The sequence below is a fragment of the Camelina sativa genome, chromosome 7 (genome assembly GCF_030686135.1).
Source record: "Camelina sativa cultivar CO46 ecotype springtype chromosome 7, ASM3068613v1".
NCBI classification, from domain to species: Eukaryota; Viridiplantae; Streptophyta; class Magnoliopsida; order Brassicales; family Brassicaceae; genus Camelina; species Camelina sativa.
Genome location: NC_141886.1, coordinates 13,793,388 through 13,814,397, shown reverse-complemented (window position 1 = coordinate 13,814,397; position 21,010 = coordinate 13,793,388).

Genomic DNA, 21,010 nt, shown 5'->3' with positions numbered 1-21,010 from the left:
GTTTGGGACAAAATGGGTATAATTGTTGTCTAAACACTCCAAATTCATCCCGAACTCTGACAATTAGTTCAATGCATTGGATTGTCACACATTTTGACACTAGAAACACAAACAGCTTTTTACTGCTTTTAATCAATGTTTTCGCGGTTTTAGCCCGTTTTCTCGTTTTAAGCCTATTTTGGAACAAAATAGGTATAAGTGTTGTCTAAACACTCCAAATTAAACACCAACTCTTATAACTAGTCAAACGCATTAGATTGTTACATATTTTCTCCATAGAAATAGTAACATAGCTGTTTACTGCTTTAAATCAATGTTTTCTCGGTTTTAGCCTGGTTTGGGACAAAATGGGTATAGTTGTTGTCTAAACACTCCAAATTCCTCCCGAACTCTTACAATTAGTTAACTGCACTGGATTGTCACACATTTTGACACAAAAAACACAAACAAAGCTGTTTACTGCTTCGAATTAATGTTTTCTCGGTGTTAGCATGTTTTCTCGTTTTATGCCTGTTTTGGAACAAAATAGGTATAAGTGTTGTCTAAACACTTCAAATTCAACCTGAACTCTTATAATTAGTCAAATGCATTGGATTGTTACATATTTTGACCCTAGAAAGAGTAACATAGAAGTTTACTGCTTCAAATCAATGTATTTTCGGGTTTAGCGATTTCGGGCAAAATGGGTATAATTGTTGTCTAAACACTCCAAATTCATCCTGAACTCTTACAATTAGTTAAATGCATTGGTTTGTCACACATTTTGACACTAGAAACAAAAGCAAAGCTGTTTTCTGCTTCGAATTAATGTTTTCTCGGTTTTAGCCTGTTTTCTCGTTTTAAGCCTATTTTGGAACAAAATAGGTATAAGTGTTGTCTAAACACTCCAAATTAAACTCTAACTCTTATAATTAGTCAAACACATTAGATTGTTACATATTTAAAACCTAGAAAGAGTAACATAGCTGTTTACTGCTTTAAATCAATGTTTTCTCGGTTTTAGCCTGTTTTGGGACAAAATGGGTATAATTCTTGTCTAAACACTCCAAATTCCTCCCGAACTCTTACAATTAGTTAACTGCACTGGATTGTCACACATTTTGATACTAAAAACAAAAAGAAAGCTGGTTACTGCTTCGAATTAATGTTTTATCGGTGTTAGCCTGTTTTCTCGTTTTATGCTTGTTTTGGAACAAAATAGGTATAAGTGTTGTCTAAACACTCCAAATTCATCCTGAACTCTTACAATTAGTTAACTGCATTGGATTGTCACACATTTTGACACTAGAAACAAAAACAAAGCTGTTTATTGCTTCGAATTAATGTTTTCTCGGTTTTAGCCTGTTTTCTCGTTTTAAGCCTATTTTGGAACAAAATAGGTATAAGTGTTGTCTAAACACTCCAAATTAAACTCGAACTCTTATAATTAGTGAAACGCATTAGATTGTTACATATTTTCACCCTAGAAAGAGAAACAGCTATCTGTTTACTGCTTTAAATCAATGTTTTCTCGGTTTTAGCCTGTTTTGGGACAAAATGGGTATAATTGTTGTCTAAACACTCCAAATTCCTCCCGAACTCTTACAATTAGTTAACTGCACTGGATTGTCACACATTTTGACACTAAAAACAAAAACAAAGCTGGTTACTGCTTCGAATTAATGTTTTATCGGTGTTAGCCTGTTTTCTCGTTTTATGCCTGTTTTGGAACAAAATAGGTATAAGTGTTGTCTAAACACTCCAAATTCAACCCGAACTCTTATAATTAGTCAAATGCATTGTATTGTTAAATATTTTGACCCTAGAAAGAGTAACATATCAGTTTACTGCTTTAAATCAATGATTTTTCGGGTTAAGCCTGTTTCGGGACAAAATGGGTATAATTGTTGTCTAAACACTCCAAATTCATCCCGAACTCTTACAATTAGTTAAATGCATTGGTTTGTCACACATTTTGACACTAGAAACACAAACAAAGCTGTTTATTGCTTCGAATTAATGTTTTCTCGGTTTTAGCCTGTTTTCTCGTTTTAAGCCTATTTTGGAACAAAATAGGTATAAGTGTTGTCTAAACACTCCAAATTAAACTCGAACTCTTATAATTAGTGAAACGCATTAGATTGTTACATATTTTCACCCTAGAAAGAGAAACAGCTATCTGTTTACTGCTTTAAATCAATGTTTTCTCGGTTTTAGCCTGTTTTGGGACAAAATGGGTATAATTGTTGTCTAAACACTCCAAATTCTTCCCGAACTCTTACAATTAGTTAACTGCACTGGATTGTCACACATTTTGACACTAAAAACAAAAACAAAGCTGGTTACTGCTTCGAATTAATGTTTTATCGGTGTTAGCCTGTTTTCTCGTTTTATGCTTGTTTTGGAACAAAATAGGTATAAGTGTTGTCTAAACACTCCAAATTCAACCCGAACTCTTATAATTAATCAAATGCATTGGATTGTTACATATTTTGACCCTAGAAAGAGTAACATAGCAGTTTACTGCTTTAAATCAATGTTTTTTCGGATTAAGCCTGTTTCGGGACAAAATGGGTATAATTGTTGTCTAAACACTCCAAATTCATCCCGAACTCTTACAATTAGTTAAATGCATTGGATTGTCACACATTTTGACATTAGAAACACAAACAAAGCTGTTTTCTGCTTCGAATTAATGTTTTCTCGGTTTTAGCCTGTTTTCTCGTTTTAAGCCTATTTTGGAACAAAATAGGTATAAGTGTTGTCTAAACACTCCAAATTAAACCCGAATTCTTATAATTAGTCAAATGCATTAGATTGTTGCATATTTTCACCCTATAAAGAGTAACATAGCTGTTTACTGCTTTAAATCAATGTTTTCTCGGTTTTAGCCTGTTTTGGGACAAAATGGGTATAATTGTTGTCTAAACACTCCAAATTCCTCCCGAACTCTGACAATTAGTTAACTGCACTGGATTGTCACACATTTTGACACTAAAAACACAAACAAAGCTGGTTACTGCTTCGAATTAATGTTTTATCGGTGTTAGCCTGTTTTCTCGTTTTATGCCTATTTTGGAACAAAATAGGTATAAGTGTTGTCTAAACACTCCAAATTCAACCCGAACTCTTATAATTAGTCAAATGCATTGGATTGTTACATATTTTGACCCTAGAAAGAGTAACATAGCAGTTTACTGCTTTAAAGCAATGTTTTTTCGGTTTTAGCCTGGTTTCGGGACAAAATGGGTATAATTGTTGTTTAAACACTCCAAATTCCTCCCGAACTCTGACAATTAGTTAAATGCATTGGATTGTCACACATTTTGACACTAGAAACACAAACAGCTTTTTACTGCTTTTAATCAATGTTTTCGCGGTTTTAGCCTGTTTTCTCGTTTTAAGCCTATTTTGGAACAAAATAGGTATAAGTGTTGTCTAAACACTCCAAATTAAACACCAACTCTTATAACTAGTCAAACGCATTAGATTGTTACATATTTTCTCCCTAGAAACAGTAACATAGCTGTTTACTGCTTTAAATCAATGTTTTCTCGGTTTTAGCCTGGTTTGGGACAAAATGGGTATAGTTGTTGTCTAAACACTCCAAATTCCTCCCGAACTCTTACAATTAGTTAACTGCACTGGATTGTCACACATTTTGACACAAAAAACACAAACAAAGCTGTTTACTGCTTCGAATTAATGTTTTCTCGGTGTTAGCATGTTTTCTCGTTTTATGCCTGTTTTGGAACAAAATAGGTATAAGTGTTGTCTAAACACTTCAAATTCAACCTGAACTCTTATAATTAGTCAAATGCATTGGATTGTTACATATTTTGACCCTAGAAAGAGTAACATAGAAGTTTACTGCTTCAAATCAATGTATTTTCGTGTTTAGCCTGTTTCGGGCAAAATGGGTATAATTGTTGTCTAAACACTCCAAATTCATCCTGAACTCTTACAATTAGTTAAATGCATTGGATTGTCACACATTTTGACACTAGAAACAAAAACAAAGCTGTTTTCTGCTTCGAATTAATGTTTTCTCGGTTTTAGCCTGTTTTCTCGTTTTAAGCCTATTTTGGAACAAAATAGGTATAAGTGTTGTCTAAACACTCCAAATTAAACTCTAACTCTTATAATTAGTCAAACACATTAGATTGTTACATATTTAAAACCTAGAAAGAGTAACATAGCTGTTTACTGCTTTAAATCAATGTTTTCTCGGTTTTAGCCTGTTTTGGGACAAAATGGGTATAATTCTTGTCTAAACACTCCAAATTCCTCCCGAACTCTTACAATTAATTAACTGCACTGGATTGTCACACATTTTGATACTAAAAACAGAAACAAAGCTGGTTACTGCTTCGAATTAATGTTTTATCGGTGTTAGCCTATTTTCTCGTTTTATGCCTGTTTTGGAACAAAATAGGTATAAGTGTTGTCTAAACACTCCAAATTCAACCCAAACTCTTATAATTAGTCAAATGCATTGTATTGTTAAATATTTTGACCCTAGAAAGAGTAACATATCAGTTTACTGCTTTAAATCAATGATTTTTCGGGTTAAGCCTGTTTCGGGACAAAATGGGTATAATTGTTGTCTAAACACTCCAAATTCATCCCGAACTCTTACAATTAGTTAAATGCATTGGATTGTCACACATTTTGACACTAGAAACACAAACAAAGCTGTTTTCTGCTTCGAATTAATGTTTTCTCGGTTTTAGCCTGTTTTCTCGTTTTAAGCCTATTTTGGAACAAAATAGGTATAAGTGTTTTCTAAACACTCCAAATTAAACCCGAATTCTTATAATTAGTCAAATGAATTAGATTGTTGCATATTTTCACCCTAGAAAGAGAAACAGCTATCTGTTTACTGCTTTAAATCAATGTTTTCTCGGTTTTAGCCTGTTTTGGGACAAAATGGGTATAATTGTTGTCTAAACACTCCAAATTCCTCCCGAACTCTTACAATTAGTTAACTGCACTGGATTGTCACACATTTTGACACTAAAAACAAAAACAAAGCTGGTTACTGCTTCGAATTAATGTTTTATCGGTGTTAGCCTGTTTTCTCGTTTTATGCTTGTTTTGGAACAAAATAGGTATAAGTGTTGTCTAAACACTCCAAATTCAACCCGAACTCTTATAATTAGTAAAATGCATTGGATTGTTACATATTTTGACCCTAGAAAGAGTAACATAGCAGTTTACTGCTTTAAATCAATGTTTTTTCGGGTTAAGCCTGTTTCAGGACAAAATGGGTATAATTGTTGTCTAAACACTCCAAATTCATCCCGAACTCTTACAATTAGTTAAATGCATTGGATTGTCACACATTTTGACATTAGAAACACAAACAAAGCTGTTTTCTGCTTCGAATTAATGTTTTCTCGGTTTTAGCCTGTTTTCTCGTTTTAAGCCTATTTTGGAACAAAATAGGTATAAGTTTTGTCTAAACACTCCAAATTAAACCCGAATTCTTATAATTAGTCAAATGCATTAGATTGTTGCATATTTTCACCCTATAAAGAGTAACATAGCTGTTTACTGCTTTAAATCAATGTTTTCTCGGTTTTAGCCTGTTTTGGGACAAAATGGGTATAATTGTTGTCTAAACACTCCAAATTCCTCCCGAACTCTTACAATTAGTTAACTGCACTGGATTGTCACACATTTTGACACTAAAAACACAAACAAAGCTGGTTACTGCTTCGAATTAATGTTTTATCGGTGTTAGCCTGTTTTCTCGTTTTATGCCTATTTTGGAACAAAATAGGTATAAGTGTTGTCTAAACACTCCAAATTCAACCCGAACTCTTATAATTAGTCAAATGCATTGGATTGTTACATATTTTGACCCTAGAAAGAGTAACATAGCAGTTTACTGCTTTAAAGCAATGTTTTTTCGGTTTTAGCCTGGTTTCGGGACAAAATGGGTATAATTGTTGTCTAAACACTCCAAATTCCTCCCGAACTCTGACAATTAGTTAAATGCATTGGATTGTCACACATTTTGACACTAGAAACACAAACAGCTTTTTACTGCTTTTAATCAATGTTTTCGCGGTTTTAGCCTGTTTTCTCGTTTTAAGCCTATTTTGGAACAAAATAGGTATAAGTGTTGTCTAAACACTCCAAATTAAACACCAACTCTTATAACTAGTCAAACACATTAGATTGTTACATATTTTCTCCCTAGAAACAGTAACATAGCTGTTTACTGCTTTAAATCAATGTTTTCTCGGTTTTAGCCTGGTTTGGGACAAAATGGGTATAGTTGTTGTCTAAACACTCCAAATTCCTCCCGAACTCTTACAATTAGTTAACTGCACTGGATTTTCACACATTTTGACACAAAAAACACAAACAAAGCTGTTTACTGCTTCGAATTAATGTTTTCTCGGTGTTAGCATGTTTTCTCGTTTTATGCCTGTTTTGTAACAAAATAGGTATAAGTGTTGTCTAAACACTTCAAATTCAACCTGAACTCTTATAATTAGTCAAATGCATTGGATTGTTACAGATTTTGACCCTAGAAAGAGTAACATAGAAGTTTACTGCTTCAAATCAATGTATTTTCGGGTTTAGCCTGTTTCGGGCAAAATGGGTATAATTGTTGTCTAAACACTCCAAATTCATCCTGAACTCTTACAATTAGTTAAATGCATTGGATTGTCACACATTTTTACACTAGAAACAAAAACAAAGCTGTTTTCTGCTTCGAATTAATGTTTTCTCGGTTTTAGCCTGTTTTCTCGTTTTAAGCCTATTTTGGAACAAAATAGGTATAAGTGTTGTCTAAACACTCCAAATTAAACTCTAACTCTTATAATTAGTCAAACACATTAGATTGTTACATATTTAAAACCTAGAAAGAGTAACATAGCTGTTTACTGCTTTAAATCAATGTTTTCTCGGTTTTAGCCTGTTTTGGGACAAAATGGGTATAATTCTTGTCTAAACACTCCAAATTCCTCCCGAACTCTTACAATTAGTTAACTGCACTGGATTGTCACACATTTTGACACTAAAAACACAAACAAAGCTGGTTACTGCTTCGAATTAATGTTTTATCGGTGTTAGCCTGTTTTCTCGTTTTATGCCTATTTTGGAACAAAATAGGTATAAGTGTTGTCTAAACACTCCAAATTCAACCCGAACTCTTATAATTAGTCAAATGCATTGGATTGTTACATATTTTGACCCTAGAAAGAGTAACATAGCAGTTTACTGCTTTAAAGCAATGTTTTTTCGGTTTTAGCCTGGTTTGGGACAAAATGGGTATAATTGTTGTCTAAACACTCCAAATTCCTCCCGAACTCTTACAATTAGTTAAATGCATTGGATTGTCACACATTTTGACACTAGAAACACAAACAAAGCTGTTTACTGCTTCGAATTAATGTTTTCTCGGTGTTAGCATGTTTTCTCGTTTTAAGCCTGTTTTGGAACAAAATAGGTATAAGTGTTTTCTAAACACTCCAAATTAAACCCGAATTCTTATAATTAGTCAAATGAATTAGATTGTTACATATTTTGACCCTAGAAAGAGTAACATAGAAGTTTACTGCTTCAAATCAATGTATTTTCGGGTTTAGCCTGTTTCAGGCAAAATGGGTATAATTGTTGTCTAAACACTCCAAATTCCTCCCGAACTCTTACAATTAGTTAACTGCACTGGATTGTCACACATTTTGACACTAAAAACACAAACAAAGCTGGTTACTGCTTCGAATTAATGTTTTATCGGTGTTAGCCTGTTTTCTCGTTTTATGCCTATTTTGGAACAAAATAGGTATAAGTGTTGTCTAAACACTCCAAATTCAACCCGAACTCTTATAATTAGACAAATGCATTGGATTGTTACATATTTTGACCCTAGAAAGAGTAACATAGCAGTTTACTGCTTTAAAGCAATGTTTTTTCGGTTTTAGCCTGGTTTGGGACAAAATGGGTATAATTGTTGTCTAAACACTCCAAATTCATCCCGAACTCTGACAATTAGTTCAATGCATTGGATTGTCACACATTTTGACACTAGAAACACAAACAGCTTTTTACTGCTTTTAATCAATGTTTTCGCGGTTTTAGCCTGTTTTCTCGTTTTAAGCCTATTTTGGAACAAAATAGGTATAAGTGTTGTCTAAACACTCCAAATTAAACACCAACTCTTATAACTAGTCAAACGCATTAGATTGTTACATATTTTGACCCTAGAAACAGTAACATAGCTGTTTACTGCTTTAAATCAATGTTTTCTCGGTTTTAGCCTGTTTTGGGACAAAATGGGTATAATTCTTGTCTAAACACTCCAAATTCCTCCCGAACTCTTACAATTAGTTAACTGCACTGGATTGTCACACATTTTGATACTAAAAACAAAAACAAAGCTGGTTACTGCTTCGAATTAATGTTTTATCGGTGTTAGCCTGTTTTCTCGTTTTATGCCTGTTTGTAACAAAATAGGTATAAGTGTTGTCTAAACACTCCAAATTCAACCCGAACTCTTATAATTAGTCAAATGCATTGTATTGTTAAATATTTTGACCCTAGAAAGAGTAACATATCAGTTTACTGCTTTAAATCAATGTTTTTTCGGGTTAAGCCTGTTTCGGGACAAAATGGGTATAATTGTTGTCTAAACACTCCAAATTCATCCCGAACTCTTACAATTAGTTAAATGCATTGGTTTGTCACACATTTTGACACTAGAAACACATACAAAGCTGTTTATTGCTTCGAATTAATGTTTTCTCGGTTTTAGCCTGTTTTCTCGTTTTAAGCCTATTTTGGAACAAAATAGGTATAAGTGTTGTCTAAACACTCCAAATTAAACTCGAACTCTTATAATTAGTGAAACGCATTAGATTGTTACATATTTTCACCCTAGAAAGAGAAACAGCTATCTGTTTACAGCTTTAAATCAATGTTTTCTCGGTTTTAGCCTGTTTTGGGACAAAATGGGTATAATTGTTGTCTAAACACTCCAAATTCCTCCCGAACTCTTACAATTAGTTAACTGCACTGGATTGTCACACATTTTGACACTAAAAACAAAAACAAAGCTGGTTACTGCTTCGAATTAATGTTTTATCGGTGTTAGCCTGTTTTCTCGTTTTATGCTTGTTTTGGAACAAAATAGGTATAAGTGTTGTCTAAACACTCCAAATTCAACCCGAACTCTTATAATTAGTCAAATGCATTGGATTGTTACGTATTTTGACCCTAGAAAGAGTAACATAGCAGTTTACTGCTTTAAATCAATGTTTTTTCGGGTTAAGCCTGGTTTCGGGACAAAATGGGTATAATTGTTGTCTAAACACTCCAAATTCATCCCGAACTCTTACAATTAGTTAAATGCATTGGATTGTCACACATTTTGACATTAGAAACACAAACAAAGCTGTTTTCTGCTTCGAATTAATGTTTTCTCGGTTTTAGCCTGTTTTCTCGTTTTAAGCCTATTTTGGAACAAAATAGGTATAAGTGTTGTCTAAACACTCCAAATTAAACTCTAACTCTTATAATTAGTCAAACACATTAGATTGTTACATATTTAAAACCTAGAAAGAGTAACATAGCTGTTTACTGCTTTAAATCAATGTTTTCTCGGTTTTAGCCTGTTTTGGGACAAAATGGGTATAATTCTTGTCTAAACACTCCAAATTCCTCCCGAACTCTTACAATTAGTTAACTGCACTGGATTGTCACACATTTTGACACTAAAAACAAAAACAAAGCTGGTTACTGCTTCGAATTAATGTTTTATCGGTGTTAGCCTGTTTTCTCGTTTATGCCTGTTTTGGAACAAAATAGGTATAAGTGTTGTCTAAACACTCCAAATTCAACCCGAACTCTTATAATTAGTCAAATGCATTGGATTGTTACATATTTTGACCCTAGAAAGAGTAACATAGCAGTTTACTGCTTTAAATCAATGTTTTTTCGGGTTAAGCCTGGTTTTGGGACAAAATGGGTATAATTGTTGTCTAAACACTCCAAATTCATCCCGAACTCTTACAATTAGTTAAATGCATTGGATTGTCACACATTTTGACATTAGAAACACAAAAAAAGCTGTTTTATGCTTCGAATTAATGTTTTCTCGGTTTTAGCCTGTTTTCTCGTTTTAAGCCTATTTTGGAACAAAATAGGTATAAGTGTTGTCTAAACACTCCAAATTAAACCCGAATTCTTATAATTAGTCAAATGCATTAGATTGTTGTATATTTTCACCCTATAAAGAGTAACATAGCTGTTTACTGCTTTAAATCAATGTTTTCTCGGTTTTAGCCTGTTTTGGGACAAAATGGGTATAATTGTTGTCTAAACACTCCAAATTCCTCCCGAACTCTTACAATTAGTTAACTGCACTGGATTGTCACACATTTTGACACTAAAAACACAAACAAAGCTGGTTACTGCTTCGAATTAATGTTTTATCGGTGTTAGCCTGTTTTCTCGTTTTATGCCTATTTTGGAACAAAATAGGTATAAGTGTTGTCTAAACACTCCAAATTCAACCCGAACTCTTATAATTAGACAAATGCATTGGATTGTTACATATTTTGACCCTAGAAAGAGTAACATAGCAGTTTACTGCTTTAAAGCAATGTTTTTTCGGTTTTAGCCTGGTTTCGGGATAAAATGGGTATAATTGTTGTCTAAACACTCCAAATTCCTCCCGAACTCTGACAATTAGTTCAATGCATTGGATTGTCACACATTTTGACACTAGAAACACAAACAGCTTTTTACTGCTTTTAATCAATGTTTTCGCGGTTTTAGCCTGTTTTCTCGTTTTAAGCCTGTTTTGGAACAAAATAGGTATAAGTGTTGTCTAAACACTCCAAATTAAACACCAAATCTTATAACTAGTCAAACACATTAGATTGTTACATATTTTCTCCCTAGAAACAGTAACATAGCTGTTTACTGCTTTAAATCAATGTTTTCTCGGTTTTAGCCTGGTTTGGGACAAAATGGGTATAGTTGTTGTCTAAACACTCCAAATTCCTCCCGAACTCTTACAATTAGTTAACTGCACTGGATTGTCACACATTTTGACACAAAAAACACAAACAAAGCTGTTTACTGCTTCGAATTAATGTTTTCTCGGTGTTAGCATGTTTTCTCGTTTTATGCCTGTTTTGGAACAAAATAGGTATAAGTGTTGTCTAAACACTTCAAATTCAACCTGAACTCTTATAATTAGTCAAATGCATTGGATTGTTACATATTTTGACCCTAGAAAGAGTAACATAGAAGTTTACTGCTTCAAATCAATGTATTTTCGGGTTTAGCCTGTTTCGGGCAAAATGGGTATAATTGTTGTCTAAACACTCCAAATTCATCCTGAACTCTTACAATTAGTTAAATGCATTGGATTGTCACACATTTTGACACTAGAAACAAAAACAAAGCTGTTTTCTGCTTCGAATTAATGTTTTCTCGGTTTTAGCCTGTTTTCTCGTTTTAAGCCTATTTTGGAACAAAATAGGTATAAGTGTTGTCTAAACACTCCAAATTAAACTCTAACTCTTATAATTAGTCAAACACATTAGATTGTTACATATTTAAAACCTAGAAAGAGTAACATAGCTGTTTACTGCTTTAAATCAATGTTTTCTCGGTTTTAGCCTGTTTTGGGACAAAATGGGTATAATTCTTGTCTAAACACTCCAAATTCCTTCCGAACTCTTACAATTAGTTAACTGCACTGGATTGTCACACATTTTGATACTAAAAACAAAAAAAAAGCTGGTTACTGCTTCGAATTAATGTTTTATCGGTGTTAGCCTGTTTTCTCGTTTTATGCCTGTTTTGGAACAAAATAGGTATAAGTGTTGTCTAAACACTCCAAATTCAACCCGAACTCTTATAATTAGTCAAATGCATTGTATTGTTAAATATTTTGACCCTAGAAAGAGTAACATATCAGTTTACTGCTTTAAATCAATGTTTTTTCGGGTTAAGCCTGTTTCGGGACAAAATGGGTATAATTGTTGTCTAAACACTCCAAATTCATCCCGAACTCTTACAATTTGTTAAATGCATTGGTTTGTCACACATTTTGACACTAGAAACACATACAAAGCTGTTTATTGCTTCGAATTAATGTTTTCTCGGTTTTAGCCTGTTTTCTCGTTTTAAGCCTATTTTGGAACAAAATAGGTATAAGTGTTGTCTAAACACTTCAAATTAAACTCGAACTCTTATAATTAGTGAAACGCATTAGATTGTTACATATTTTCACCATAGAAAGAGAAACAGCTATCTGTTTACTGCTTTAAATCAATGTTTTCTCGGTTTTAGCCTGTTTTGGGACAAAATGGGTATAATTGTTGTCTAAACACTCCAAATTCCTCCCGAACTCTTACAATTAGTTAACTGCACTGGATTGTCACACATTTTGACACTAAAAACAAAAACAAAGCTGGTTACTGCTTCGAATTAATGTTTTATCGGTGTTAGCCTGTTTTCTCGTTTTATGCTTGTTTTGGAACAAAATAGGTATAAGTGTTGTCTAAACACTCCAAATTCAACCCGAACTCTTATAATTAGTCAAATGCATTGGATTGTTACATATTTTGACCCTAGAAAGAGTAACATAGCAGTTTACTGCTTTAAATCAATGTTTTTTCGGGTTAAGCCTGGTTTCGGGACAAAATGGGTATAATTGTTGTCTAAACACTCCAAATTCATCCCGAACTCTTACAATTAGTTAAATGCATTGGATTGTCACACATTTTGACATTAGAAACACAAACAAAGCTGTTTTCTGCTTCGAATTAATGTTTTCTTGGTTTTAGCCTGTTTTCTCGTTTTAAGCCTATTTTGGAACAAAATAGGTATAAGTGTTGTCTAAACACTCCAAATTAAACCCGAATTCTTATAATTAGTCAAATGCATTAGATTGTTGCATATTTTCACCCTATAAAGAGTAACATAGCTGTTTACTGCTTTAAATCAATGTTTTCTCGGTTTTAGCCTGTTTTGGGACAAAATGGGTATAATTGTTGTCTAAACACTCCAAATTCCTCCCGAACTCTTACAATTAGTTAACTGCACTGGATTGTCACACATTTTGACACTAAAAACACAAACAAAGCAGGTTACTGCTTCGAATTAATGTTTTATCGGTGTTAGCCTGTTTTCTCGTTTTATGCCTATTTTGGAACAAAATAGGTATAAGTGTTGTCTAAACACTCCAAATTCAACCCGAACTCTTATAATTAGTCAAATGCATTGGATTGTTACATATTTTGACCCTAGAAAGAGTAACATAGCAGTTTACTGCTTTAAAGCAATGTTTTTTCGGTTTTAGCCTGGTTTCGGGACAAAATGGGTATAATTGTTGTCTAAACACTCCAAATTCCTCCCGAACTCTGACAATTAGTTAAATGCATTGGATTGTCACACATTTTGACACTAGAAACACAAACAGCTTTTTACTGCTTTTAATCAATGTTTTCGCAGTTTTAGCCTGTTTTCTCGTTTTAAGCCTATTTTGGAACAAAATAGGTATAAGTGTTGTCTAAACACTCCAAATTAAACACCAACTCTTATAACTAGTCAAACGCATTAGATTGTTACATATTTTCTCCCTAGAAACAGTAACATAGCTGTTTACTGCTTTAAATCAATGTTTTCTCGGTTTTAGCCTGGTTTGGGACAAAATGGGTATAGTTGTTGTCTAAACACTCCAAATTCCTCCCGAACTCTTACAATTAGTTAACTGCACTGGATTGTCACACATTTTGACACAAAAAACACAAACAAAGCTGTTTACTGCTTCGAATTAATGTTTTCTCGGTGTTAGCATGTTTTCTCGTTTTATGCCTGTTTTGGAACAAAATAGGTAAAAGTGTTGTCTAAACACTTCAAATTCAACCTGAACTCTTATAATTAGTCAAATGCATTGGATTGTTACATATTTTGACCCTAGAAAGAGTAACATAGAAGTTTACTGCTTCAAATCAATGTATTTTCGGGTTTAGCCTGTTTCGGGCAAAATGGGTATAATTGTTGTCTAAACACTCCAAATTCATCCTGAACTCTTACAATTAGTTAAATGCATTGGATTGTCACACATTTTGACACTAGAAACAAAAACAAAGCTGTTGTCTGCTTCGAATTAATGTTTTCTCGGTTTTAGCCTGTTTTCTCGTTTTAAGCCTATTTTGGAACAAAATAGGTATAAGTGTTGTCTAAACACTCCAAATTAAACTCTAACTCTTATAATTAGTCAAACACATTAGATTGTTACATATTTAAAACCTAGAAAGAGTAACATAGCTGTTTACTGCTTTAAATCAATGTTTTCTCGGTTTTAGCCTGTTTTGGGACAAAATGGGTATAATTCTTGTCTAAACACTCCAAATTCCTCCCGAACTCTTACAATTAGTTAACTGCACTGGATTGTCACACATTTTGATACTAAAAACAGAAACAAAGCTGGTTACTGCTTCGAATTAATGTTTTATCGGTGTTAGCCTGTTTTCTCGTTTTATGCCTGTTTTGGAACAAAATAGGTATAAGTGTTGTCTAAACACTCCAAATTCAACCCGAACTCTTATAATTAGTCAAATGCATTGTATTGTTAAATATTTTGACCCTAGAAAGAGTAACATATCAGTTTACTGCTTTAAATCAATGATTTTTCGGGTTAAGCCTGTTTCGGGACAAAATGGGTATAATTGTTGTCTAAACACTCCAAATTCATCCCGAACTCTTACAATTAGTTAAATGCATTGGTTTGTCACACATTTTGACACTAGAAACACAAACAAAGCTGTTTATTGCTTCGAATTAATGTTTTCTCGGTTTTAGCCTGTTTTCTCGTTTTAAGCCTATTTTGGAACAAAATAGGTATAAGTGTTGTCTAAACACTCCAAATTAAACTCGAACTCTTATAATTAGTGAAACGCATTAGATTGTTACATATTTTCACCCTAGAAAGAGAAACAGCTATCTGTTTACTGCTTTAAATCAATGTTTTCTCGGTTTTAGCCTGTTTTGGGACAAAATGGGTATAATTGTTGTCTAAACACTCCAAATTCCTCCCGAACTCTTACAATTAGTTAACTGCACTGGATTGTCACACATTTTGACACTAAAAACAAAAACAAAGCTGGTTACTGCTTCGAATTAATGTTTTATCGGTGTTAGCCTGTTTTCTCGTTTTATGCTTGTTTTGGAACAAAATAGGTATAAGTGTTGTCTAAACACTCCAAATTCAACCCGAACTCTTATAATTAATCAAATGCATTGGATTGTTACATATTTTGACCCTAGAAAGAGTAACATAGCAGTTTACTGCTTTAAATCAATGTTTTTTCGGATTAAGCCTGTTTCGGGACAAAATGGGTATAATTGTTGTCTAAACACTCCAAATTCATCCCGAACTCTTACAATTAGTTAAATGCATTGGATTGTCACACATTTTGACATTAGAAACACAAACAAAGCTGTTTTCTGCTTCGAATTAATGTTTTCTCGGTTTTAGCCTGTTTTCTCGTTTTAAGCCTATTTTGGAACAAAATAGGTATAAGTGTTGTCTAAACACTCCAAATTAAACCCGAATTCTTATAATTAGTCAAATGCATTAGATTGTTGCATATTTTCACCCTATAAAGAGTAACATAGCTGTTTACTGCTTTAAATCAATGTTTTCTCGGTTTTAGCCTGTTTTGGGACAAAATGGGTATAATTGTTGTCTAAACACTCCAAATTCCTCCCGAACTCTTACAATTAGTTAACTGCACTGGATTGTCACACATTTTGACACTAAAAACAAAAACAAAGCTGGTTACTGCTTCGAATTAATGTTTTATCGGTGTTAGCCTGTTTTCTCGTTTTATGCTTGTTTTGGAACAAAATAGGTATAAGTGTTGTCTAAACACTCCAAATTCAACCCGAACTCTTATAATTAATCAAATGCATTGGATTGTTACATATTTTGACCCTAGAAAGAGTAACATAGCAGTTTACTGCATTAAATCAATGTTTTTTCGGATTAAGCCTGTTTCGGGACAAAATGGGTATAATTGTTGTCTAAACACTCCAAATTCATCCCGAACTCTTACAATTAGTTAAATGCATTGGATTGTCACACATTTTGACATTAGAAACACAAACAAAGCTGTTTTCTGCTTCGAATTAATGTTTTCTCGGTTTTAGCCTGTTTTCTCGTTTTAAGCCTATTTTGGAACAAAATAGGTATAAGTGTTGTCTAAACACTCCAAATTAAACCCGAATTCTTATAATTAGTCAAATGCATTAGATTGTTGCATATTTTCACCCTATAAAGAGTAACATAGCTGTTTACTGCTTTAAATCAATGTTTTCTCGGTTTTAGCCTGTTTTGGGACAAAATGGGTATAATTGTTGTCTAAACACTCCAAATTCCTCCCGAACTCTTACAATTAGTTAACTGCACTGGATTGTCACACATTTTGACACTAAAAACACAAACAAAGCTGGTTACTGCTTCGAATTAATGTTTTATCGGTGTTAGCCTGTTTTCTCGTTTTATGCCTATTTTGGAACAAAATAGGTATAAGTGTTGTCTAAACACTCCAAATTCAACCCGAACTCTTATAATTAGTCAAATGCATTGGATTGTTACATATTTTGACCCTAGAAAGAGTAACATAGCAGTTTACTGCTTTAAAGCAATGTTTTTTCGGTTTTAGCCTGGTTTCGGGACAAAATGGGTATAATTGTTGTTTAAACACTCCAAATTCCTCCCGAACTCTGACAATTAGTTAAATGCATTGGATTGTCACACATTTTGACACTAGAAACACAAACAGCTTTTTACTGCTTTTAATCAATGTTTTCGCGGTTTTAGCCTGTTTTCTCGTTTTAAGCCTATTTTGGAACAAAATAGGTATAAGTGTTGTCTAAACACTCCAAATTAAACACCAACTCTTATAACTAGTCAAACGCATTAGATTGTTACATATTTTCTCCCTAGAAACAGTAACATAGCTGTTTACTGCTTTAAATCAATGTTTTCTCGGTTTTAGCCTGGTTTGGGACAAAATGGGTATAGTTGTTGTCTAAACACTCCAAATTCCTCCCGAACTCTTACAATTAGTTAACTGCACTGGATTGTCACACATTTTGACACAAAAAACACAAACAAAGCTGTTTACTGCTTCGAATTAATGTTTTCTCGGTGTTAGCATGTTTTCTCGTTTTATGCCTGTTTTGGAACAAAATAGGTATAAGTGTTGTCTAAACACTTCAAATTCAACCTGAACTCTTATAATTAGTCAAATGCATTGGATTGTTACATATTTTGACCCTAGAAAGAGTAACATAGAAGTTTACTGCTTCAAATCAATGTATTTTCGTGTTTAGCCTGTTTCGGGCAAAATGGGTATAATTGTTGTCTAAACACTCCAAATTCATCCTGAACTCTTACAATTAGTTAAATGCATTGGATTGTCACACATTTTGACACTAGAAACAAAAACAAAGCTGTTTTCTGCTTCGAATTAATGTTTTCTCGGTTTTAGCCTGTTTTCTCGTTTTAAGCCTATTTTGGAACAAAATAGGTATAAGTGTTGTCTAAACACTCCAAATTAAACTCTAACTCTTATAATTAGTCAAACACATTAGATTGTTACATATTTAAAACCTAGAAAGAGTAACATAGCTGTTTACTGCTTTAAATCAATGTTTTCTCGGTTTTAGCCTGTTTTGGGACAAAATGGGTATAATTCTTGTCTAAACACTCCAAATTCCTCCCGAACTCTTACAATTAGTTAACTGCACTGGATTGTCACACATTTTGATACTAAAAACAGAAACAAAGCTGGTTACTGCTTCGAATTAATGTTTTATCGGTGTTAGCCTATTTTCTCGTTTTATGCCTGTTTTGGAACAAAATAGGTATAAGTGTTGTCTAAACACTCCAAATTCAACCCAAACTCTTATAATTAGTCAAATGCATTGTATTGTTAAATATTTTGACCCTAGAAAGAGTAACATATCAGTTTACTGCTTTAAATCAATGATTTTTCGGGTTAAGCCTGTTTCGGGACAAAATGGGTATAATTGTTGTCTAAACACTCCAAATTCATCCCGAACTCTTACAATTAGTTAAATGCATTGGATTGTCACACATTTTGACACTAGAAACACAAACAAAGCTGTTTTCTGCTTCGAATTAATGTTTTCTCGGTTTTAGCCTGTTTTCTCGTTTTAAGCCTATTTTGGAACAAAATAGGTATAAGTGTTTTCTAAACACTCCAAATTAAACCCGAATTCTTATAATTAGTCAAATGAATTAGATTGTTGCATATTTTCACCCTAGAAAGAGAAACAGCTATCTGTTTACTGCTTTAAATCAATGTTTTCTCGGTTTTAGCCTGTTTTGGGACAAAATGGGTATAATTGTTGTCTAAACACTCCAAATTCCTCCCGAACTCTTACAATTAGTTAACTGCACTGGATTGTCACACATTTTGACACTAAAAACAAAAACAAAGCTGGTTACTGCTTCGAATTAATGTTTTATCGGTGTTAGCCTGTTTTCTCGTTTTATGCTTGTTTTGGAACAAAATAGGTATAAGTGTTGTCTAAACACTCCAAATTCAACCCGAACTCTTATAATTAGTAAAATGCATTGGATTGTTACATATTTTGACCCTAGAAAGAGTAACATAGCAGTTTACTGCTTTAAATCAATGTTTTTTCGGGTTAAGCCTGTTTCAGGACAAAATGGGTATAATTGTTGTCTAAACACTCCAAATTCATCCCGAACTCTTACAATTAGTTAAATGCATTGGATTGTCACACATTTTGACATTAGAAACACAAACAAAGCTGTTTTCTGCTTCGAATTAATGTTTTCTCGGTTTTAGCCTGTTTTCTCGTTTTAAGCCTATTTTGGAACAAAATAGGTATAAGTTTTGTCTAAACACTCCAAATTAAACCCGAATTCTTATAATTAGTCAAATGCATTAGATTGTTGCATATTTTCACCCTATAAAGAGTAACATAGCTGTTTACTGCTTTAAATCAATGTTTTCTCGGTTTTAGCCTGTTTTGGGACAAAATGGGTATAATTGTTGTCTAAACACTCCAAATTCCTCCCGAACTCTTACAATTAGTTAACTGCACTGGATTGTCACACATTTTGACACTAAAAACACAAACAAAGCTGGTTACTGCTTCGAATTAATGTTTTATCGGTGTTAGCCTGTTTTCTCGTTTTATGCCTATTTTGGAACAAAATAGGTATAAGTGTTGTCTAAACACTCCAAATTCAACCCGAACTCTTATAATTAGTCAAATGCATTGGATTGTTACATATTTTGACCCTAGAAAGAGTAACATAGCAGTTTACTGCTTTAAAGCAATGTTTTTTCGGTTTTAGCCTGGTTTCGGGACAAAATGGGTATAATTGTTGTCTAAACACTCCAAATTCCTCCCGAACTCTGACAATTAGTTAAATGCATTGGATTGTCACACATTTTGACACTAGAAACACAAACAGCTTTTTACTGCTTTTAATCAATGTTTTCGCGGTTTTAGCCTGTTTTCTCGTTTTAAGCCTATTTTGGAACAAAATAGGTATAAGTGTTGTCTAAACACTCCAAATTAAACAACAACTCTTATAACTAGTCAAACGCATTAGATTGTTACATATTTTCTCCCTAGAAACAGTAACATAGCTGTTTACTGCTTTAAATCAATGTTTTCTCGGTTTTAGCCTGGTTTGGGACAAAATGGGTATAGTTGTTGTCTAAACACTCCAAATTCCTCCCGAACTCTTACAATTAGTTAACTGCACTGGATTTTCACACATTTTGACACAAAAAACACAAACAAAGCTGTTTACTGCTTCGAATTAATGTTTTCTCGGTGTTAGCATGTTTTCTCGTTTTATGCCTGTTTTGGAACAAAATAGGTATAAGTGTTGTCTAAACACTTCAAATTCAACCTGAACTCTTATAATTAGTCAAATGCATTGGATTGTTACAGATTTTGACCCTAGAAAGAGTAACATAGAAGTTTACTGCTTCAAATCAATGTATTTTCGGGTTTAGCCTGTTTCGGGCAAAATGGGTATAATTGTTGTCTAAACACTCCAAATTCATCCTGAACTCTTACAATTAGTTAAATGCATTGGATTGTCACACATTTTTACACTAGAAACAAAAACAAAGCTGTTTTCTGCTTCGAATTAATGTTTTCTCGGTTTTAGCCTGTTTTCTCGTTTTAAGCCTATTTTGGAACAAAATAGGTATAAGTGTTGTCTAAACACTCCAAATTAAACTCTAACTCTTATAATTAGTCAAACACATTAGATTGTTACATATTTAAAACCTAGAAAGAGTAACATAGCTGTTTACTGCTTTAAATCAATGTTTTCTCGGTTTTAGCCTGTTTTGGGACAAAATGGGTATAATTCTTGTCTAAACACTCCAAATTCCTCCCGAACTCTTACAATTAGTTAACTGCACTGGATTGTCACACATTTTGACACTAAAAACACAAACAAAGCTGGTTACTGCTTCGAATTAATGTTTTATCGGTGTTAGCCTGTTTTCTCGTTTTATGCCTATTTTGGAACAAAATAGGTATAAGTGTTGTCTAAACACTCCAAATTCAACCCGAACTCTTATAATTAGTCAAATGCATTGGATTGTTACATATTTTGACCCTAGAAAGAGTAACATAGCAGTTTACTGCTTTAAAGCAATGTTTTTTCGGTTTTAGCCTGGTTTGGGACAAAATGGGTATAATTGTTGTCTAAACACTCCAAATTCCTCCCGAACTCTTACAATTAGTTAAATGCATTGGATTGTCACACATTTTGACACTAGAAACACAAACAAAGCTGTTTACTGCTTCGAATTAATGTTTTCTCGGTGTTAGCATGTTTTCTCGTTTTAAGCCTGTTTTGGAACAAAATAGGTATAAGTGTTTTCTAAACACTCCAAATTAAACCCGAATTCTTATAATTAGTCAAATGAATTAGATTGTTACATATTTTGACCCT